This window comes from Ochlerotatus camptorhynchus, unplaced genomic scaffold (genome assembly GCF_037179485.1).
Source record: "Ochlerotatus camptorhynchus isolate MF236.1 unplaced genomic scaffold, CSIRO-AGI_Acam_v1.1 ptg000304l, whole genome shotgun sequence".
Taxonomy (NCBI): Eukaryota; Metazoa; Arthropoda; class Insecta; order Diptera; family Culicidae; genus Ochlerotatus; species Ochlerotatus camptorhynchus.
The window spans coordinates 1,038,229-1,060,424 of record NW_027040792.1 but is presented as its reverse complement, the minus strand read 5'-3'; the positions used below and the strand labels follow the sequence as shown (position 1 = coordinate 1,060,424).

The 22,196-nt window shown below is 41.2% G+C and overlaps 1 protein-coding gene across 2 annotated transcripts in view; it reads right to left on the bottom strand.

The window, feature by feature from the left end:
• The window catches only part of Hs3st-B (Heparan sulfate 3-O sulfotransferase-B), a 292,186-nt gene extending 281,190 nt beyond the window's left edge, over positions 1-10,996 (bottom strand). The window contains exon 1 of one of the 2 annotated variants that reach the window (XM_065228917.1): positions 10,387-10,996. The gene's annotated coding sequence lies outside the window, so the exon portion shown is untranslated. The remainder of the gene's footprint in view (positions 1-10,386) is intronic. The other variant, XM_065228919.1, reaches the window with a different exon arrangement.
• Between the last annotated feature and the right edge of the window lie 11,200 nt (positions 10,997-22,196).

The following is a 22,196-nucleotide window of genomic DNA, read 5'->3' as shown; positions in this document are numbered from 1 at the left end:
AATAGTGAAATACATTGTAATTTTGTTCGACCTATAGCTAACTTTCAATTAGCAAAATTTAATCTTATCCAAGGTCAAGGAGAAATGACCGTCGACGAAAAAACCCCACTACTCTGCAGTTGAAAACAATTTCATCGCACCCTTTTTATTTATTTTTTGAGCAACTTTCCTTCCTTCAGGTTCTGCGCCAATGTCCTTGAACATCCCATTAAGCGCATATTGAATTACATTTCATTAGCGCAATTTTGCGCCTCACTTCGCCGGTGAACCGCGTGCGGCGCCCTGCAAAGAACACGGGGAACGAACGAACAAACGACCGACGAGAAACTCTGCGGAACAATCAAATAAAGCAAAAGCTCCACATTCTTCCTCCACTCCTTCGGTTGCCAGTCGTCGTCCTTGGCAGAACTGCAGAACGAACAAAACGAGGACGGCAAAGGAAAACAGCCTGCGAGAAATAACACACGACAAGAATAAGGACTTGTTTTGCCTCATTTATAATTCGCTTCCGTATCCACATTTATCCTGTGGTGGGGGATCCGGGAGGAAGGGACACCTACCCCCCCCCCCCCCCACAGTGATCCCTTATTTGGAACAGTAGCTGCCTTTAGCGTAACGGCAATCAGCGAACGGCTGCCACTGCTGCTGCGTTTCCACTTTTGTAAATAAACTGCTGCAGTAAACAGAAACACCAAACGGTGTGGGTGGCTGATGGTTGAGTAGAGCAAACTACCTAGACACCATGGAGACGCCACCGCTTGGTGGGGAAGCTGCTGTCAAGGAATGCAACGAGTGAACGAACGAGCAATAGATAGCAGTGTAGGAGCCTCGCACAGCACGTTTTCTGCTCGGGAGGAGTAAATCGCACCAATACAAAGAAGCTCTGCTATCTGTGTACTGTGGCAATGAATGGCTGGAAACGGGCATGTGACAGAGTTTTCCGTAGAATTTTTCATAATGTCAGAATGCCGAAATAGGCCGCGCTGCGAAAATGCCGTGTTTTTGTGTTGCTGCGTCGTTTTCGTATTTGTGGAAATTTTAAAAATTTACGATATCGGGTTTATAAAGTTTTAATTAAGTTGAAAAGTGGAATAAGTGATGGTTATCAAATCCCTCCCATTTCGTTGCATCACGTGTCGTTTGTTCCAACTAACGCTTTACAACGTTCAGCTAAATTCAACTGCCTTTATGTTCATTATAGGTTTTATCCATCTATATTAAGACAATCATTTTAAAACTTACTACAGGGTGATTCGGAATAACTGTCATTTATGAAAACGGTCATAACGATTGAACGCTTGCATGATTTTTTGACATATAAAACCTTCAACTTAGCATACGTTAATTCAAATCTCTCTCCCTTTGCCTTTTGTCACGAAAATGAACGTACAGCTGGCTCGCACGTTTTAGTTTCAGCACTTTTGGAGACCTGGCGATGCGTCTAAGATGAACAAATTTTCGGTATCGTGTGTGAAATTAGCAAGTCCCAGACAAGATAGCCTTAGTTTCACCTACCCACTTGTAAATAGTAGATGTCGCCACACAACGTACACAAAGGGATTTTCCTTCACCGCCGCAACGGTGTTTCTCTATAAGAAACAAAATTTTTGTTTCACCATGTGTGGATGTCAAACAACAAGTAAGAATGCCATATGAAAAGAGCAAATTTATGATTTTCGTGGAGAAATTAAATAAAGCTATACAAATTGAACCGATTGATTGAGTTTCATCTTATAGCATCGAATGGCAATCAAAATACTTTGCTCTTGAATTTGATCAGCCTTAAGATAATTGCTTTGAACATTGGTTTGCTATGAAGGTTTCCCATGGGTCGAATGAATAAAAAATGTTGTCTTTCCCGTGTTTCTCTTATGGGGTAAGTAAAGTAAACGGTTTGAGAGGCTGAAATTGGCCTTCGACAGACGTACAAAGTATACCTTTGTACTAACGTTGTACTCTTTTAATCTAGTAACTCAAATTGTACGTTATTCAGTACTAGCTGCACAAATTTGTCGGATTAGAGGGGGATACTGTAATAAGTACGTTCTTACTTGCTGGAAAATCATTCTTTCTCTGTTCATGATTTTTTTTTCAGTTTTGAGGTGACAGTCGTCCATACTATTACTAGAGTACTTTAGTCGAAATCACCGAAAGTATTCTCATTTGTTCCGATTAATTCGATGACAAACTCATATTTTCGATTTACTAATCATATGTTTAAGCTTTTGGTTATGGTCTGCTCAAAGACATACGAGACTACATATGTTTGGTGGGAGCGCGACAATAAGATGAATTTTAACTTGCATTTCATTTACTGTACATCACTTCCGCACTCACCCTATTCAGATAACACTTCTGAAAACTTGTGAGTTTGAAAGAACCACCAGCACCAAATTATCGGGAAATATACTGAAGAAGCCCCCGGGTTGTGTCCGGACCACTAAAGGAAGATGGAGCATCCATTAAAATTTATAAACTAGATGCTATCAACGACTAATCATTTATTAATAACAATACAACGGAACGTACAGTACGAGATGTCCACGTTTCATCCATTTATTGGATTCTGAAACATTCTGTTTAAATCTTTGATTTAAACAAGCCCGATGTTTTTAAATCATCTTGCCCCTTAAATGCTGCACAATATGCCTGGCCATTTTGATATATTTTGCTCATCTCTGATGTGCAACATATAGGGTAAATGGCTCTAATGTTTGCCTATGGATCTTACTTCATATAAATTATCAATTTTATCTAGATGAACGCGTTATTGGGACGGTATTAATGAATATTTTTGGTCGCTATTGAAAATTTAGTCGATTGCTGAATTTATGTATGGGCCCAAATTAGGGGCATTAGGCCGACATTAAATTCATTTCCCCAACCAAATAAACAGGAAAAATTATGGAGGCATAGGGGAAATGGCTCTAATGCTGGCCTATGGATCTAAGATTGCGCCTGTCGGTAGTGACTAGTAACCCTATCTCAGAAACGGCAGCACTGCAACGGAACATCAAGGCGAAGGGGGTGCGAAGAAAGGGAGTGCATGTGGAATGTATCTTTGTGAACGGAAGCAAGAAATATAAAGAGTTCAGAAGTTCAATACAAGCTAGATATTATTCATTAAATCTGACATAATTGACGACGAGGATTGAAAATAAGCTCAGTTTAATGAAAGTACCGTATGCGTGATAATGTTTGCACCATCGTACAAATAAGGTTCCCGTTTCACCTGTGCATACAATGCCTTGGTTTTCTTTGCATGCACGTAACCTATAGCTCGTACCGTAGTAGGCTGTGTATAAAAGAAAATGATTTACTTAGTTTGACAGTTGCACCATGACGAAGTGGCGCGTATTCGTGATTTGTCCCACGCGCAAATGTCGCAAAAAGACATTTCAATCGCCGTGGGAGTGTCCGGTGGACCGTCAAAAGGGTTTTAGACCGAGAAAGAAAGGAAAACTATCCGCGAAGGTGACCACAGGTCGTCCGAGGTCAGCTCGGGTTTCGAGGGTTATCGCTGCTATCAAAAGGAGGAAGATTCGGGTGAATCCAGTGCGTTCAATAAGGAAAATGGCATAGGAACACGAGATCAGTGACTTTACGGCACGGAAGATCGTAAAGTAAGATTGCGGGGCGAAGTCGAGGGCACGGAAAAAAAAAACTCACATGATTACCAACCGCATCCGGGAGCTACGAGTCGAACGATGCAAGAAAATCTTGAACTTCCTTAAGCGAAAAAATCCGGTAATTCTGTTCACCGACGAGAGCATGTTTACCGTCGATCCCGTATCAAATTTCAGAACCGACCGGTATATTAGTTCTCTTCCGGTAAAAGACGTGGCCGATGAGCACAAGAACGTGTATCTGACCAAGCATCCTGCTAGCGTTATGGTGTTTGGATTGGTGGCTTCCGATGGCAAAAAAATGGACCCGGTGTTCATTCCAGAAGGCGACAAGGTCAACACGGAGGTCTACATAGGGATTTTAAGTAAGTATGTTCTTCCGTGGATCAAAGAACAGTATGATCCGAAGCCAAATGTTGTATTTCAACAAGATGGGGCTCCGTGCCACACCTCGAACCGCACTCAGAAGTGGTTGCAGGAACAACTTCCGTTCTGGGCGAAGGATATGTGGCCGCCATCCAGCCCCGATCTTAATCCGCTGGATTACTCAATATGGCGCGCCATGAAGGCCAAGGCCTGTTCTAAACGCCACCCGAGTACAGCAAGCCTCAGACAAACATTGACCCGTACCTGGAGAGAAATGGATCCAGACTACATTATTAGAACCTGCCGTGGCGTGTGGAGGCCGTAATTGCAGCAAGTGGAAACTCGATCGATGATTAACATAGTTTAAGATTCTGAGAAACATCCCCCATTTGAATAAATAAAAAAAAAAAAACTCGAAAACGAAATTTTTGAGATTTATTTTTAATTTTGACATTCCTCAATGGTGCAAACATTATCACGCATACGGTAGTTTGTTTGCGCGGAAAATTCTGTTTTTTTATCCTGAAAATCCGAAGAAGTTGGTGGCGGTTTTATTTTCGGTGGAAGGGGCGGAGGCCTGAAAAAAGTGAGGTTAGGTCTCAATGGGAAAAACTACAAGGGACAGCCCTATGGGGTTATACGCAATGGTGACGTAGGACTACGTGGTCTTAGGGGCTGTTCATAATCTACGTAGACCGATTTTAAGAGGTTTTTGACCCCCCCCCCCACCGCGTCCCCCATGTATGCAATGTAGATATTTGTCTACCCCCCCCCCCCCCCTAAAGAGTCTACGTAGTTTATGAATGCGGCTTCTTCCTCTTCCCATAGGTGAGCATGTAGGCTGCAGTTCACTGCTTGCAGGCAGCCTTTCGTTGTGTACTGGAGAACACCATCCCTTACCATGCGGTGATTGAATAAACACCGTTTGGTGAGACCGGATGGAATTCAACTTTGAAATCTTTTTAATTATCATAGCAACAGTTGCACATTCGTGCAATTTTCAATAGTGGCATTTTGAAAAATAATAAAGTCCTAAATTTAACAGATGCGTAGACATATTTATGATCGATTGGTGGTAAAATTATTGAAATTGGTCCAGGGGCAGCTGAGTTATTAACGTTCAAAATTTTTCATAATTGTGTTACTAGTCCCAATTTCGGTTTTCACAAAGTGTACCCCCTTAAAGAAACCACAGACTTAGTCCTACGTCAAAAAAACGTAAGTACACAGATGGAAGTTAAACAGAAAGCAATGAATCGAGGTGAAATGGTTTTTGCATTTCTGTGATACTAGTGGTTCCTTCCCAATGTTTTCCATGCATTTTGTGTTTTGACGGGAGCGGCTACAGGTAAGAAAACAAGATTGTTTACCTTCGGTTGAAGTTTAGTGGATTTTTTGGGAGGTTATGTTTTGAATTGTTTTCCAAATTTAGATCGTATCATAATTGAGAATTTGTGATTTTTCTACATTTACAATACTGGACGGTGTCAAGGTCACGGTACATGTAGGTGACTGATGATTTTGATTGAGAGCCACAGACATCAACAAAGACTGTGCGATTGAGTTGTTGCTGCCGAACTTTTATCTGCATGGATGGTTTTTGGATGATTTGTGCGTTTGTCCTCGATGGAGTGCCGACTGTTGGAGATCAAATTTTGATTGACGGCTATTGAAGTGAAACGATTGTATACCATGTAATTCATTTTCAGTGGTTGGCTGTGTGCCATGAGAAAAGTTTGGTCATTTACTTAGAAGAAGCATGGGCTGTGTGTCTTAAGATAGGATTGGTTGTGTACCTAGGCGTGCCTTAAGCAAGAATAGATTGTGTCCCTATACGAAACATGAGCTGAAAATTGGATATGTTCCTGTTATATTGAATAAAATTACAAAACATGCATTGCGTTTTAATATAAAACAGAAAAGCTGAAATATTTTACACCTTATATATTTTATTACATTTAATTTAACAAAAAAAAACATTGGGAAAACACGACAAAAAAAATGAATACTACGCGTGGTAGTTTTGCTTGTTCACCAAACATTGTGATTCACAGGATGTCTGCACATAGTCGTATCAAACCGTTCGACGTTAATGTGGAGGCCAGCAGTCTCCCGGGGGAATGGGAAACATGGAAAAAAGATTTGGATTCTTTTTTCATGGCTCAGAATATAGAAAAACAGCGATACAAGAGAGCGCAGTTAGCTTACCTTGGAGGACCAGGACTCCAAGAATTGCTACGTCACCTTCCTGGGGTTAACCAAGTAGCCCACGTGACCGATGATCCTCCGTATTACGATATAGCCATACAATGTCTGGATAATTATTTCGAACCGTTCCGTCGTAAAACGTATGAGCGTCATCTGTTCCATCAGATTGTTTAGCAACAAGAAGAAAGGTTTAAGAACTTCGTGATGCGGCTGCCGAAGCAGATTTCTAGATGCAATTACGATTCATGTGTTGTGGACGAATTGATTGCGAATCGCATCGCCCAAGGGTGCAAGTCACAAGAACTTCGAACGAAAGTTCTTCAGAAGGACCGTACTCTTGACAAAATCATCGCATTGGGTACGAGTCTAACGGAACCGTTCAATCAGTCCAAGCAATTTGGAAAACCATACATATGCAAACAAGGCCGGATCAACTCGGTTGCTAGAACATATTTTCGTTCGGTCCGTGACCGAAGTTCAAACAATCCAAAAAGCATATCCAAGTCGATATCAATCAACTAACCGTTTCTGCTATAGCTGCGGGCGTCGAGGTTACGTGCAAGGTTGTAATGACTGCCCTGCAAAGCAGACAAGGTGTGCTGCATGTGGGAAAATTGGACATTGGGCTAAACGGTGGCACAGTACCAGTACTGGACGTGGTTTTAAATCGAATTTTAAACGCCGTCAAGAAGACTCAACCTATGCACCAAAGCCAAACGGATTCGAGCTATCTATGAAGAAGCTGAGAAAAAACAAGCACACGAGTTTGTATTCTACGCTATGGGACGCAACGTTTTTAACTTCAAGGTGGGTGGAGTTGACATTCCCATGACAATCGACTAAGTGGGCGATGCCAACATCATCACAAAAGACGTTTGGGATCAAATGAAGGAGGCTGGAGTAAAAGTGGTGAACGCAACAACGAAAACTGACAGATCACTAATCGCGTATGCTTCTGATAAACCATTAAAGATAGCAGGAGTGTTTTGTTCAGAGATTGAAGCGGCGAACAACAGGGCAGAGGCAAAATTTTATGTCGTGGAAGACGGTCAACGTTGCTTGCTCGGTGACCAAACCGATCGATGAACAATTTCAACCTGTTCAACAGCCATACAGACGGCCACCAATCGCAATGGAAGAAAAGATCGAGGAAAAAATAAGTTCGCTTCTAGAACTGGATATCATTGAACGTGCCCCAGGACCGTTGCCGTGGGTATCACCATTGGTGCCTGTCCTTAAGGATTCAAGTGTAATTAGACTCTGTGTTGATATGCGTAGGGCCAATTAAGCGGTTCTATGAGAAACCTATCCGTTACCACTGGTAGTCATAGGGTATCTGGTACCGTTCAGTTTTCTAAAATCGACATTAAGGAAGCTTACCACCAAGTCGAGATATCCGAGCGATCCCGTCCAATCACGACATTTATCACGAAGTACGGACTTTCCAGGGAGATGTGCGAATTTTGTTTTTGATAATAAAATAAAGTTACTAGGTACCAACCGTTTGTTCATTTGTTATTTTATTTTGAATTATATAGGTACAAACGCTTAAAGTTCGGGGTCAGCTGTGCCCCTGAACTATTTCAGAAAGTGATGGAAACGATCACGGCTGGTCTTGAAGGAGTTATTGTTTACCTGGATGATGTCGTGGTATTTGGCGCAAGCAAGGAAGAGCACGATAGAAGATTAGATGCTGTACTGAGGCGTTTTTCGGAGTATGACAATCTTCTCAACAAAGAAAAGTGTGTGTTTGGGGTCGAAACGCTGGAATTCCTTGGTCATCAGCTCTCAGCTGACGGAGTTCGACCAACTGAGAGCAGAATTGCTACCATTCAGAAGTTCCGTGAGCCACATGATGTCTCAGAACTGAGAAGTTTCCTTGGGTTGATTTGCTACGTCGGTAGATTCGTTCCGAATCTTGCTTCTAAAGCCGAGCCACTGAGACATCTTCTTCGATCGGGAGTACAATTTAAGTGGACAATTTATAATTTAGCATTCAATGCAATCAAAAATGCGATTTCTAAAATCCATCATCTAGGGTTCTTCAACCCCAAGGATCGAACGAAACTGATGAAAGATGCAAGCGCAACAGGGTTAGGAGCAGTACTCCTGCAAGAGGATTCTCAAGGAAATAGCAGAGTAATCGCTTACACCAGTAAAGCCCTCACCGATTTGGAAATGAAGTATTTCCAAACAGAACGCGAAACATTATCGCTTGCATGGGGCGAGAGAAGTTTCGTTTATAGCTTCTTGGAATCAAGTTTACACTATTAACCGACTATAAGGCACTTAAATTCCTTTTCAGCCCGAGGTCCAGACCATGCGCAAGGATCGAGAGATGGGTTCTTAAATTACAAAATTATACGTACGATGTGGAGCATATTCCACGATCTGCAAACCTAGCCGACGTTTTTTCGAGACTTAGATAATTACCCCCGGAACCGTTCGATGAGTCAGGAGAAGAATACATTCGGAATATCGTTGAGCAGGTTGTACCGGTCGCGGTGACGCTTCAGGAGGTACAGCAGGAAACAGTAAATGATGAAGGTATTCAGGAAGTTCTGGCGGCTCTGCACTCAGGATCGACGGAAACCATGCAGAGGGAATACAAACCGTACGTAAATGAACTCAGTAGTGCTAATGTCGTTCTGCTGAGAGGAAACCGGCTTATCATATCCGAAACATTGCGAGGAAGGGTTTTAGGTTTGAATCATGACACGCACCCTGGAATGTCAGCTATGAAGCGTCGTTTACGCCAAAAGGTTTGGTGGCTATCTATCGACAAACAAGTTGAAGCTTGCATAAAGCGGTGTCAGCAGTGTATACTTGTTTCTACACTTGGGCCTCCGGAACCTATTAAGAGTACGAGAATGCCAGATAAACCGTGGATGGATATAGCAGTGGACTTCATGGGACCACTTCCTTCGGGCCATACGCTTTTCGTGCTAGTGGATTATTTTAGCAGATTTACAGAAGCCATAGTTATGAAGCAAACAACAGCAAAGCGTACTGTACAGGTCCTGCATGAAACATTTTGCAGGTTTGGGGTTCCTGAATCCATTAAATCTGACAATGGGCCACAGTTTGTGAGCAAGGAAATTAAGTTTTTTTTTTGCAAAAAATATGATATTATACAAAGAAAAACTACGCCGTATTGGCCACAAGCAAACGTCGAAGTTGAGCGGGCAAATAGAACGATTCTGAAGCATTTGAAGATAAGTCAGCAATCAGGAAATACAGATTGGATGTGGGACCTCAGGTCAAGATCGACGGAAAACAAATCAAGGAAAAAAATATATATGCACGAAGTGTCGTTCAGCTCACCGGGGGTCCACGGTATAACAAAAGCATTATTCATCGGTTTGGCTCGCTATGACATTTCGTGACAGTTTGTGTTTGGCTCGTTCTGATATTTTTCGACTCTGCATCTCCCGCCCATGTCAGGATCTTAAGTTATCACATATAATAAAGGGGGGGGGGGCAAAAATACGCACTGGCTCGAAGGGCAGGTGAACGAAATGATGGACCAATGAACTTCTACTAAATTCACTACCCACACACGAATAGGTAATAATGTAACAATTGTAGTTGATTACAATATAAAATAAAGAGATTTTGTATAATAACATTTGATGTAGAGTGATTAAGTTCAACCTACAAAATTGTGTAGGTTTATCCCGAAAGAGCTATGAACAGTTTTATAGAATGCAGCAGCCTGCAAACTCAACAAACATTTTAGCTGCAGACTAGCTTACACAGACTAAAATTTGCTGCTTTAGCCACGTTTTGATTGTATAACCTTATCTGCAGCTAAAATTGTTAGTTGGGAAGATCTCGAACTTAAGACGTACCTACATTATAGAATCTTCAAACCGACTAAAATCTGCACATCTCTACATATTATGCTCCATGCATCTTTCTCCTTTCCTTGTAAGGGTACTATTCCACCAATCCTTCGTACCTCCCACCTACGCACCGGGTAAACGAACCGAGAGCATTTTGTTGATAATTTTCATTCAACTTTTCCCCGTGACGTTCTTCTCTCGCTCTCACTTTCAGGACAAAACCAGCAGTACCAGTACCAGTAGCAGCTCAGTAACAACAACAACAACAACAACAACAACATACAGAAATACACTTTTGGGAGAAATCAAACCTGTCTATCGAAACTGCCGAACACTGAAACCGATTATTGGAAACTCGAACGATGACAGCCCTTCAACAGCGGAGGGCGGACTCGATTTCAGCATCGAGCTTTTCTTCGCCGTTCTCAGACACAAGGGAAAACTTTTCCCCATTCAAAGCGCGGCACTCACTGTGTGTAGCGAGCAGCAGGCAACGTAACTTTACCCAAAACAGTCTTGTAACTGTATCTCCTACGATGCTCACACGACGTTCTATCGATTCTCTCGGGGATTTTTTTTTTGTTTCTTCTGCACAGGCCTAGATTCACAACATAACCAGCTGTGACCTTCTACGATACATTCGCTTCCCAGCCTATCCCTCACCTGCTGGGTGGAAGCGCACAGCAACGTCGAATGTCAACGACGATGACGACCCGGTTTCCTGTTCACTCAAGGAATTTCCTTTTCCTAGCACAACGCGTCCCGGATGTGTTACACGCTTCGAACCTGTAGACTGTAGACGACACACACATTGGCTGGAAACTCTTTTCAACCTTCTTAATCAGGAGGAAGCTGCGCCGCGGGCAGAGCAATCCCACAATTCTGATTCCCTCCGCCTCCTCGCGCGTGGAATGATAGCGATTCGACCGGCAACCACCGTGATGTTCTTATCGCTACGACGACCCGTGAGAGACTGAAATGAAGCTGAGCTCTGCAACAAGATGTTCGCAATCGGAAGCGGCGGCGGCGCATCCGTCGAATGTAAACAGCAGCCTCTCTCTCACGCAAATTCACGCGAACATCACGAGAATCGTGATTCGCCCCCTGCCGTGAGCAAGTGGGAGAGATTCTCACAGCAACGCGGAAACGTGAAGGGAATGATGATAATCACGATGATGACGGTCATTGCAATGTTTACGATTCTCTCAACTATGGTGCTTGGTAGCCAAGACCGAGGAGGATGCTAATGTGCCCTAAAGGTACCTACAAAGGTACAGACCGGAAGTTTTCTAAGGAGATGCTTTGTGGCTGGTCGTGGGATATTTTGTAAATAGAGATTAGAAGCTGATCGGAAGTGGTGTATTGTTGGAGCTGTAATTTGCTTGATGTAATAAGGAAATACGCGTGTACCGCAATTGAAATTGCGGGAACGGGCCGGGTGTAGTGGTTAGCATCGATGCATCGCACGCTGGAGGATACGCTGTTCCATCTTAGGAATATGATAAAACATAGGTTCCGGTTGTTCTGCAAGATGTACCGTCAAGATTTTTATAATATGGCCCACACTATAGGAACCGGCATTAACGAATACACGTACAATATAAAATTACAACTAATTGGGGTCATTTTCTTAAGCTGGGTTTAGACAGGGCAAGTCAATTGATCAAGTCAGTTGAATTCAACGTAATCATACCTCTTCATTACAACCGTTCTATCACAGTCTCCTGGGAACTTCCTGTATCAATCAGAAGGTGTTTAATAATATCAAATAAACGTAACTGTCACTTTTGACTTCCATCGTCAATATCTCCCTATTGACAATTGAATCATAGAAATTAATATCACCAATAGATGTGGGATTATCTAATCTGTCCGATGGTGTTATTACTTTGCTCGTTTACGAAAAATCAGCGATGGAAGTCAAAAGTGACAGTTACATTATATCGAGGTATACCTGTAGGGTCGGGTGGGGCAAGAGTGCCATATGGGGTAGCAGTAGCAGTTTTTTATTTGAAAATTTACGTTCTGCAAATATTTAAACATTTTTAACTAGTATGTACATTTGTTAATTGGGTGGGGATTGTTAGAATTTTGAGAAATGTAAAATTTATAATCTCAAAATTAAGCGGAAATGAAAATTATTAGTACTGCTATTATTTTGAACAATTTTACCTGGTGTCTCACTTTCCGGCAGGTGCTTCCAAAAATTTAATATTTTGTAATCGTAAAATATTTGTAGTTCTTTGGCAAACCTTTCAGCTCAATTGATCATAAGTTAACAAAGTTACATCATGTCAAAGTTGACCATTTTGTATGAAAATCGGCATGCGCTGCTATTTTATCGAACCGAGCTATATGTAAAAAATGTGTGTTGCTTCTCATAAAGGTACTTGAGAAGACGTTTGAATCCGTTCAAGGTTTCTACCAATACACGGCATTCACTCCGACGGCCAATTAGAAGCTCAAAAGTTTCTTACGAAGAGCTTGGAAATCGGAAGTGGTTACAGCAACAGGGGGAACTTTTTCCTTTTTATCATCAAGCCGGGAATGTTTGGATCATTCTCATCATCCGTAAGCATATCAAATTGATTGCTCAATTGAATTTCATCAGAAGGGGGATCAAGCGATTGCCCTTTTCTTTTGCGCAAGTTTCTCCAAATCGACATCCAAGGAGATTACTATAAGAATCCGAAGGATCGAAGAGGAATTTTCCAAATCGATGTCCAGCAGCCCTAGTAACCAAAAATTCCGCATTCAACGATAAAACTCACTTCCAAGTTCCATAAAGTTCAAATAAAGTTCCAACAGAACCTTCAAGTTCCATAAAGTTCAAATAAAGATCCGTCGTTTTCAAGTTCCATAAAATTAAAATAAAGTTCCGACAGAACTTTCTTCCCAAGCAACCAAAAGTTCTGCATTCAACGTTCAATTTCACGTTCCATAAAGTGCACATAAAGTTCCAACACAACATTCTGGCTACTTTAGAAACTATACATGGATAGAAATCTCCTTATACCTTTTGGCAAATTTCTATTGCTGATTATTCATAAAATGTATAAGTGAACTAATAAGCAGACGCCTTGCAAAAAGTTAATGAAGTTCATGTGTCAAATGAAGTGTATAAGCGGTCACACATACCTTTAATGCATTCTTATGTGGTTTGTCTTATGGAATGTATAAGGCTGATGTTTTGGCAAAAATGTATAAGTGAAACAGATGAATAAAATAATTGATTTTCGTTTCGTGTAGAACGCACACGAAGAACTTCAGGCTCCAAAAGTTTCGATGCGTACTCATAGCAACTTGGAGTTCAAAAAAAGTTCCAAAAACGGAACGGTTCCGGAACTTCGTGGCAACTTGAAAGTTTCTAGAAAGGTCCGTCATAGCCCACATGAAGCAATCCGCACAAGTCTTTATTATAAACAAAATTTAATGTGCGTAAATATGAAATGATCAGTGGCTCAAATAAATCATAATTCTTATATTCATGCAGTGCATCAACATACTATCCAAACATAAAAAAACAGAGAGCAATTTCCTGGATTCGAACCCTTGTATTCGGCATGCAATCAACGAACGCTGACCACTGCGTCAAAGTGTGTTGGAATACCATGCGGACAAACACCAATTTAAAATTAAATCAAGGTGTTGTGTTTCGTATTCAAGTCAGTCAGCTGGCACTGAAAACTCCAACAGTAGGCGTGACAACAGCTCACTTCAATATAGTCAGGAATCCTTATTGCCGGGGTAACGGGGGCGTGAATAAGGAACCGCGAATAAGGATACCCACAGCTTATGGGGTTTTCACTAATGGATGTGGTGGATTATCTCATTTATTTCAAAATATAAAACTATACTGTCTTCGACAAAGTTGTTGTACTGGTATAGACCAACAAGCCTGTGTAATTTGATTCAGGTTTAATTGAGAACTACGCCGCAAGAGGCACTTCACTTCTATGTTACTTATGACGGGCGCAATAATATATGGATCATAGGTCCAACATAGAATATTTCGTGATCCTGGTCATATAGAAAGTTACTGTCTTGAGCAAAGTTGTTCAAGTGACCAAGTCCTTTCGGATGGTCGCCATCTTAGTTCAGAACTCTTTCACTACGCAGCGCTAGTGTGCACATGAGCTTTGTATATAAGCTGTATATCAAAATCCTGGCCATAGAGAAGGTTACTGTCTTCAGCAAAGTTGTTCAGGTGATCATGTATTTTTGTATGGTGTTCATAGTAGTTCAGAACTCTCTTTTTGCGTAGCGCTAGTGTGCATTTGAACTTCCTATATAAACTGTATCTCGAGAAACTGGCCACATAGAAAGTTGCTGTCTTCAACTGCGATGAAAAAAAAACTGTTTAAAAAAAAACGCCTCAACGATCTTATGTCTCAGAGCATCTGAAAACAATACCGGGATCGATAGGGGACAAAAAAGGATTCTCAATCATGTTTTGCTCTGACGCGAAACGGTCCCTGATGATGCAGCCATTGGTTATGACCAATAACGCGAATCATTAAAATTTAACAGAAATCGAATCTCCCTGCCAGAAAATTATTTGAGGACTAGATAAACGACTGCTTCTTACCACAGTTGGAGGAGTTTTGCGCAGCCAAGAACATTAGCTTCAAGGCTTTGCTGTTCCTTGATAATGCTCCGTCGTATCCGCCCATCATAATCAATCCCGACATAATGCTTCTATACATGCCACCAAAAATCACGTCTTTGATTCAACCCATTGATCCAGGCATCATCAAAAAATTCAAGCTGAGCTATGTAAAGAGAAGCTACAGTTTTATTCTGGAAACAGCAGAAAATGAAGGCCTTTCACTAGCGGATACACGAAAGAAGTTCAGCATCAAGAATTGTTTCGACTACTTGGATGTGGTTCTAAAGGACATAAAACAAAGCACGTTGGTAAACTGCTGGAAGAAAATTCTTCCGTCGTATTTCGCGAATGCGCAACGCAATGAAGACGACAACGAGGATTTGCAGATCAAGTCCGAAATTCAACAAATTCACGGCATGTTTGGTGCACCGGGGATAAAAAACACAGTGAAATCAACGAAATCATAAGAGATGAACCGGCTACAGCAGATTAAATTGTTAGCAAACTGGACCCATCTACAATGAGTAATGTTATGGATTATATTTTCATCCCACCACGGCAGAAATCGGGTTCAAAATAAATCAACTCTTGGAGTTCGAAAACTTCTGCACATTGGACAGTAATGTCGAACAGAGTGCAAAAATGCTAGATTTGCTAAGGGAAGTCGGAACCCTACTCAAGGAGTGGAAGAACGATGGTTACTAATATGCATAAAACATGACAGCGCTGGTTGGTTCTTTGTCAACGAGAGAGTAAATACATTCTGGAATAGATCTACAGTTTACGAAAGAAAAAACAAAACAATCTAAGCGTTTAATTGTTTTGAGGAATTCTCCACGATACGTTGCCATCTTGCTTAATGATACGCTATACACGCTTGATAAGCCTTATTCTGGAAAAATTATGCGAGGCAAGATTTTGAGCTCCAAAATACCCTAAAACATTAATTATACAAAATTCATGTTCCTAGAGGAATATCGCCAAACCTACCCCGTAAACGGTCCACGTTAACTGTGCTGAACTGATACGAGGCTCTCCCAAAAAAGCCAATTGCCACCATTTTAGATCGCAAGATGGTGGGAGATATCGATTTTAGGCCTATATACGTCCCCCCTTAATAGTTTAAGTTAGAGCAAAGGCCACCATCTTGGATTCCAAAATGGCGTCTGGCATCGATATATGATCTCTACACGTCGTTCCCTTTCCGAAAATACCCATATTGTGATATTTGACAGTTTTTATTGAACCGATGGCCGCCAACTTTTAATTCCAAAATGGCAACTTGAATCGATATTCAGATATACACGTCATCCCCTTTCCGGAAATACCAATATTGTAGGGTATTTGACAGTTTTTCTTGAACCGATGGCCTCCATATTGGATTTCAAAATGGCGCCTGGCATCGATTTCTGGCCTCTACACGTCGTCCCCTTTCTGGAAATACACATATTGTAGGATATTGACAATTTTTTCTTGAAATGATTTTTCAAAATGACGTCTGGCATAGATTTCCGGCTTCTACACGTCATCCCCTTTCCGAAAATACCCATATTGTAGAGAATTTGACCGCCATCTTGGATTTTAAAATGGTGTCCGAAATCGATTTCCAGTCTCTCTACACGTCGTCCCTATTCCGTTTCGTGTCCTCACATTGCACAGCAACATCTTATATGGCCAGCTTTCCACACATAACATATTAAAGAAGTTCATGTGCACACTAGCACTGCGTAGTGAGAGAGTTCTTAAATAATATGACCACCCTCCGAAAGGACTTCATTACCTGAACAACCCAAGTAACCAAAAGTTCTGATAAAAGGCCATTTGTGGCTTAAGCAGCTTAGTTAGTGATGGTCTTTAGAATTCTAAGCAGCCTCATTTTTAAGTCGTTATAAGAACTTGAAAGTTCCGGTATCATAATTGAAGAGAATTCTAAGCAGCTTCTGGCGGAACTTGAACGGAACTTTTAGAAAATAAATTAAAAAAGGTTTTTGCCCTCTACACCAATTCTATGTTTAGTTCGCACTTTTATGAAAGTTATTTTCTAAAGGCAGGTATTAATGTGTATTGATTTATCAGCATTAGTAGTTTTGGAGCTGTTTGAAGAATTAAACCCAGTCCTTCTGCGTGAGAGCCCCAGCACGAACCGCTGCGTCATCTGAGATATATTAAGTGAGCTGTTGTCCCGCCTACTGTTGGAGTTTTCAGTGCCAGCTGACTGACTTGCATACGAAACACAATACCTTGATGAATTTGAAATTGGTATTTGCCCGCATGGTATTGCAACACATTTGTGGCGCAGTGGTTAGCGTTAGTAGATCGCATGCCGAATACACGGGTTCGAATCCAGGAAATTACTTTTTAATTTTTTTTTTATGTTTTAATAGAATGTTGATGCACTGCATAAATATAAGAATTATGATTTATTCGGACCACTGATCATTTAATATTTACGTACATTAAATTTTGTTACTAATAAAGACTTGTGCGGATTGCTTCATGTGGCTTGAAAGTTCTGTCGGAACTTTATTTGAACTTTATGGAACTTGAAAGTTCTGTCGGAACTTTATTTGAACTTTATAGAACTTGAAGGTTCGGTCGGAACTTTATTTGAACTTTATGGAACTTGAAAGTTCTGTCGGAACTTTATTTGAACTTTATGGAACTTGAAAGTTCTGTCGGAACTTTATTTGTACTTTATGGAACTGGAAGGTTTGGTTGGAACTTTATTTGAACTTTATGGAACTTCTGTCGGAACTTTATTTGAACTTTATGAAACTTGAAAGTTCTGTTGGAACTATATGTGAACTTTATGGAACTTGAAAGTTCGGTCGGAACTTTATTTGAACTTTATGGAACTTGATGGTTCGGTTGGAACTTTATTTGAACTTTATGGAACTTGAAAGTTCTGTCGGAACTTTATTTGTACTTTATGGAACTTGAAGGTTCGGTCGGAACTTTATTTGAACTTTATGGAACTTGAAAGTGATTTTAATCGTTGAATGCGGAACTTTTGGTTACTTGGGAACTTTGCTGAAGACAGCAAATTTCTTTATGGCCAGGTTCTCGAGATACAGTTTATATAGGAAGTTCACAAGCACAGTAGCGCTGCGTAGTGAAAGAATTCTGAACTAATATGAACACCATACAAAAATACATGATCACCTGAACAACTTTGCTGAAGACAGTAACCTTCTATATGGCCAGGATTTTGAGATACAGCTTATATACAAAGCTCATGTGCACACTAGCGCTGCGTAGTGAGAGAGTTCTGAACCATCCGAAAGGACTTGGTCACTTGAATAACTTTGCTCAAGACAGTAACTTTCTATATGACCAGGATCACGAAATATTCTATGTTTGACCTAAGATCCATATCTTATTGCGCCCGTCATAAGTAACATAAAAGTGAAACGCCTCTAGCGGCGTAGTTCTCAATTAAACCTGAATCCAATGACACAGGCTTGTTGGTCTATTCCAGTACAACAACTTTGTCGAAGACAGTATAGCTCTATATTTTGAAACAAATTAGATAATCCACCACAGCCCCTATTAGTGAAAATCCCATAAGCTGTGGGTATCCTTATTCGCGGATAGCCCGGAAATAAGGAATCCGGCAATAAGGGATACCGGCAATAAGGAATCCGGCAATAAGGGATACTGGCAATAAGGATTCCTGACTGTATCTCAGATGACATAGCGGTTCGAACTTGGGCTCTCACGCAGTAGGACTGGGTTTAATTCTTCAAACAGCTCACCAATGCTACTAATAATGCTAATAAATCATACACGTTCATACCTGCCTTTAGAAATAACTTTCATGAAGACCGGACTTTAGTATAAACTTTCATAAAAGTGCGCACTAAATATAGAATTGGTGTAGAGGACAAAGCCTTTTTTAACTGATTTTCTAACAGTTCCGTTCAAGTTCCACCAGAAGCTGCTTAGAATGCTCTTCAATTATGGTACCGGAACTTTCAAGTTCTTATAACGACTTAAAAATGAGGCTGCACAGAATTCTATAGACCACCTGCAACCAAGCCACAAATAGCCTTTTATCAGAACATTTGGTTACTTGGGAGGATTACCTCGGGTAGGGTCCGAACAAGTTTCGAAGAAGAATAAGAGTCGAACCAGGTAGACATTTTACAGGTTGAGCACTAAAAAGTGCTGCTTAAATTTATTGTTGTCTTAGGTAGCAGTAAAACTTCCTTCAGCAAAAAGCAAATAGATCCGCACGGCATTCTATTTTCCTGCTACTATCAATTAGAATCTAGCTGAACACCAAGACTATAATAGTCAATATGAGCTTAGTAAATGTTTTTACTTGGAGTCATTTGAATGTCTACACCATCTTTAAAAATTTAGTGTACTTAGTTATTGTATAACATGCTAGGTTGTCTAAAAGAGACTTGGAACTGTCATAAACTATATAAATATTTATAAAATTAATTCGTAACATAAACATGTGCGTAAAAGGTCATGGGACCGTCCTCTGGAAGATCTGGAACATCCGTAAAAGTGGTCAATCCACGAAACTGATCCTAGAGTTCCACTTTTTTTTTTTGAAAACATTTGGAACTGTGATATAAGAAAGAATTTGAGGTCGTTACACAAACATGCACCTGGATGGCCATGGGACCGTTCTCTGAAAGATCCGGAACTTTCGTAAAACAGAGCTGATCCTAGAGCTACGCAGTTTTTTCTAAAAAACATTAAGAACTGTGATAGAAGAGGAGTCAAGTTTCGAACGCCTTTGGATACGGTTGTGTTTTAAGTTTGTTCTCTGTTTTGTGCGTGCATTCGCTTTCATAGTTTTCGGCTGCATTTGCCGAATTAGCGCTGGCACTCTGCCTTCCGGAAGGTTATACGTGTGTGAGTGGTGGTTTTCTCGTTTTCCGAGAAGTTTTAGAATCGAGAAAGAAAACATGATTCATCATGTTTGCAAGCAACAGAAGATTTAACGCTAAATGCGTTGTTTGATTTTTTCTCCCGGTCCAGAAATTTGTGGCATAGCTAGTGATAATTTTAATTTTAGTTTATTTACGCGAACGAAAGTGTACCAAAAGTGCTTCTGAACGTGTTTCGCAGTTGAGTGTGGTGAAATTCGTGCATTCCCGGTTGATTGTGGAAATCCGTATCACAAAATTGCCCACCGATTCCTTTTTTATGCCGTTCGATGACGACGGGTGTTCTTTCGCGAGAGTGACGTTTATTGGATCCGGGTGTGTTTTTTTTTTGTAACTAGCGTAAGTGTGCCTGCGATTTGCATTGAGTGTCGGAGATTGTGAGTAAGCTGAAGGATGTCTCACTGGATACGCCCAAGACTGGACGGGCGGTAGCTGGTGGCCGGAAACGGTTCCTGGGGAAAGCACTAGATGCGAACCTCCTCTCAGATGACCATGGCAATACAGGAAGTATTACAACCAAGGTAATTGCTATTAGATATTTTGCAAACAGTGACAGATAGCGGACATGAAGAACCATTGGAGGTGCGGGGCAAAGATGTTTATCCTAGACAAATGGTAAGTTACAAATTCGCTGTTGTCGTTGTCGTAGGCGCCGTCGTAGGCGCCGTCGTACTCGCTGTCGTAATCGCCGTCGTAGTCGTAGGCAGTACCGTTAGTATATTTAAAATTAACCATCAACCGCTGAAAATATGAATTATCGCGTATTTCTGTTGTTCATTACATGCCAAGTGAAATTCGAGAATGTAATTTCATTTGAATAGCTTGTTTAACCAGGTCTTAAACAATCGTCACGTCGGTCATGCTTGTTATGATTGCCTGAACCTTGCGTGAAGAGAAAATCGAAACATTGAACGTCGCGTGAAAGTGGATCTTAATGAAGGCCTACGTACTCTTTCGTAGCTTTTAGTTTTAGGATTTCAAAGATCGTCGGTTGCAGTGGCTTGCTTACTGATCAAAAAACGCGGTCCCAGGTCCTTTCATATAAAAAAGGTATGGTAAGATCGCTTGTTAATCGTGTATGTTGTAAAACTTTTCGTTGTCGTCGGTGCCGGGTTTGAATAGCTATAAAAACTTGAGTAACGCTATAATGTGATATGAGGACTCGGTGGCCTTAGAGCAACCGGTGTTGCTTACTTAGCAGAACATTATGAGTCTAATCTCAAGCCCATCCACATTCAAGATTCGTCAATCGTTTTATTTGTTAACATGACTACATGGTAATAACAGCAACTCGATGATTAAAAAGGAGGTCGTCTGCCTAGTGGCAAACGTTTTTGCTTACTGAGCAGAAGACCGTGGGTTCAATCCCAAGCTCCTTCACGTTATATGATTGTTAGGACATCAATTCAGCTTATCGTTTACCAAAACGAACCCTGCTGCTTACCCAACATCCCTGTGATTCCTCGTGGAAGTGCAGAGGTGTTCTCGGCTTCCATCAAAGCGAGTGTCACGACCACACCTTCCTACCCATTCCTTTCTTGACCTGCGTTCAGGCGCGACTGGCGCTGGTATTGCCTAATTCGAGATCACCAGTTTTTACACATTGAGGATGATTGCTAGTCCCAAGCATCGTCTATTGGTTCTCTGTGTAATTACAGCTGGTCTGGCAATAACAAAGTAGCAACCGTGGGCGGTCAATCATGCTCAACCTGCTAGGTTGTCTAAAAGACGCATTTTATTTTGCTAGACACCTCGATTGGCGTCGGCGTGAGCCAAACAACAACGGTGGTTACGCGCAGGTCTACTAGCAAGGTCAACTTCATAGGTTTTCATTGATTGTTGCGCTTTGTGACAAAAGTCAACTTTTATTCATATCAAGCAGCAAACACCCGTTTCGTAATTCATCGACCCTTTCCCATTCAATCATCATCATCCGTTACGATCCATTCCACACAACTCTCACGAGATCTTCCGGTAAGTGCAAACTCCAATAACGAACCCCTGATTCCCCGTTGATGCTGCTTGTTTATAGTAGGCCACATTGTAGGTTACCTTCCTCTCTACCGCTATCGCTTCACTCGCACTCGCTCTCGAATATCGGATGAATGTGTAAATGCAAAAGCATGTACTAGTAGCTCGTTTCCCAAATGGCTCCCATTGTTACTGCTCTCTCATTCTCACAAAACTGCCCCATCTGCTCTCCAATTGAGACTAAAAACATTGCTCCACCACCCCCTCGTTAGAGCTGCTGTTACAATGTATCCCTTCTCTCGTTGTGCCCTGGTAAATCCGTATGTGGTGTATCTATTATTCTATTTTTTGCTCACATATTCCCGGCTCTCGGGCTCTCTTTTGAGTAGTCCTTTCAAACGGAGCACGTTGGTCCACTGCGTTTTTATTTTCACAGCCAGGTGGCAGATTCTCTCCCTGTCTTCTTGGACCGATTTGTTACATACACTATGTAGACAGTATGTATTCAATGTTTCCGTACTTAGAGTGTTGTTCAGAATTGTCTGGATAGGCTTTGGAAGGTTCCTATTATCATCTCAGAGTAGCCAAATGAAGATTGTAGTTTTGAAAAAAAAAAAACGTTTGAACCTGAGCGCATGTTCAAACTTTACGCTTCTAAGTAACC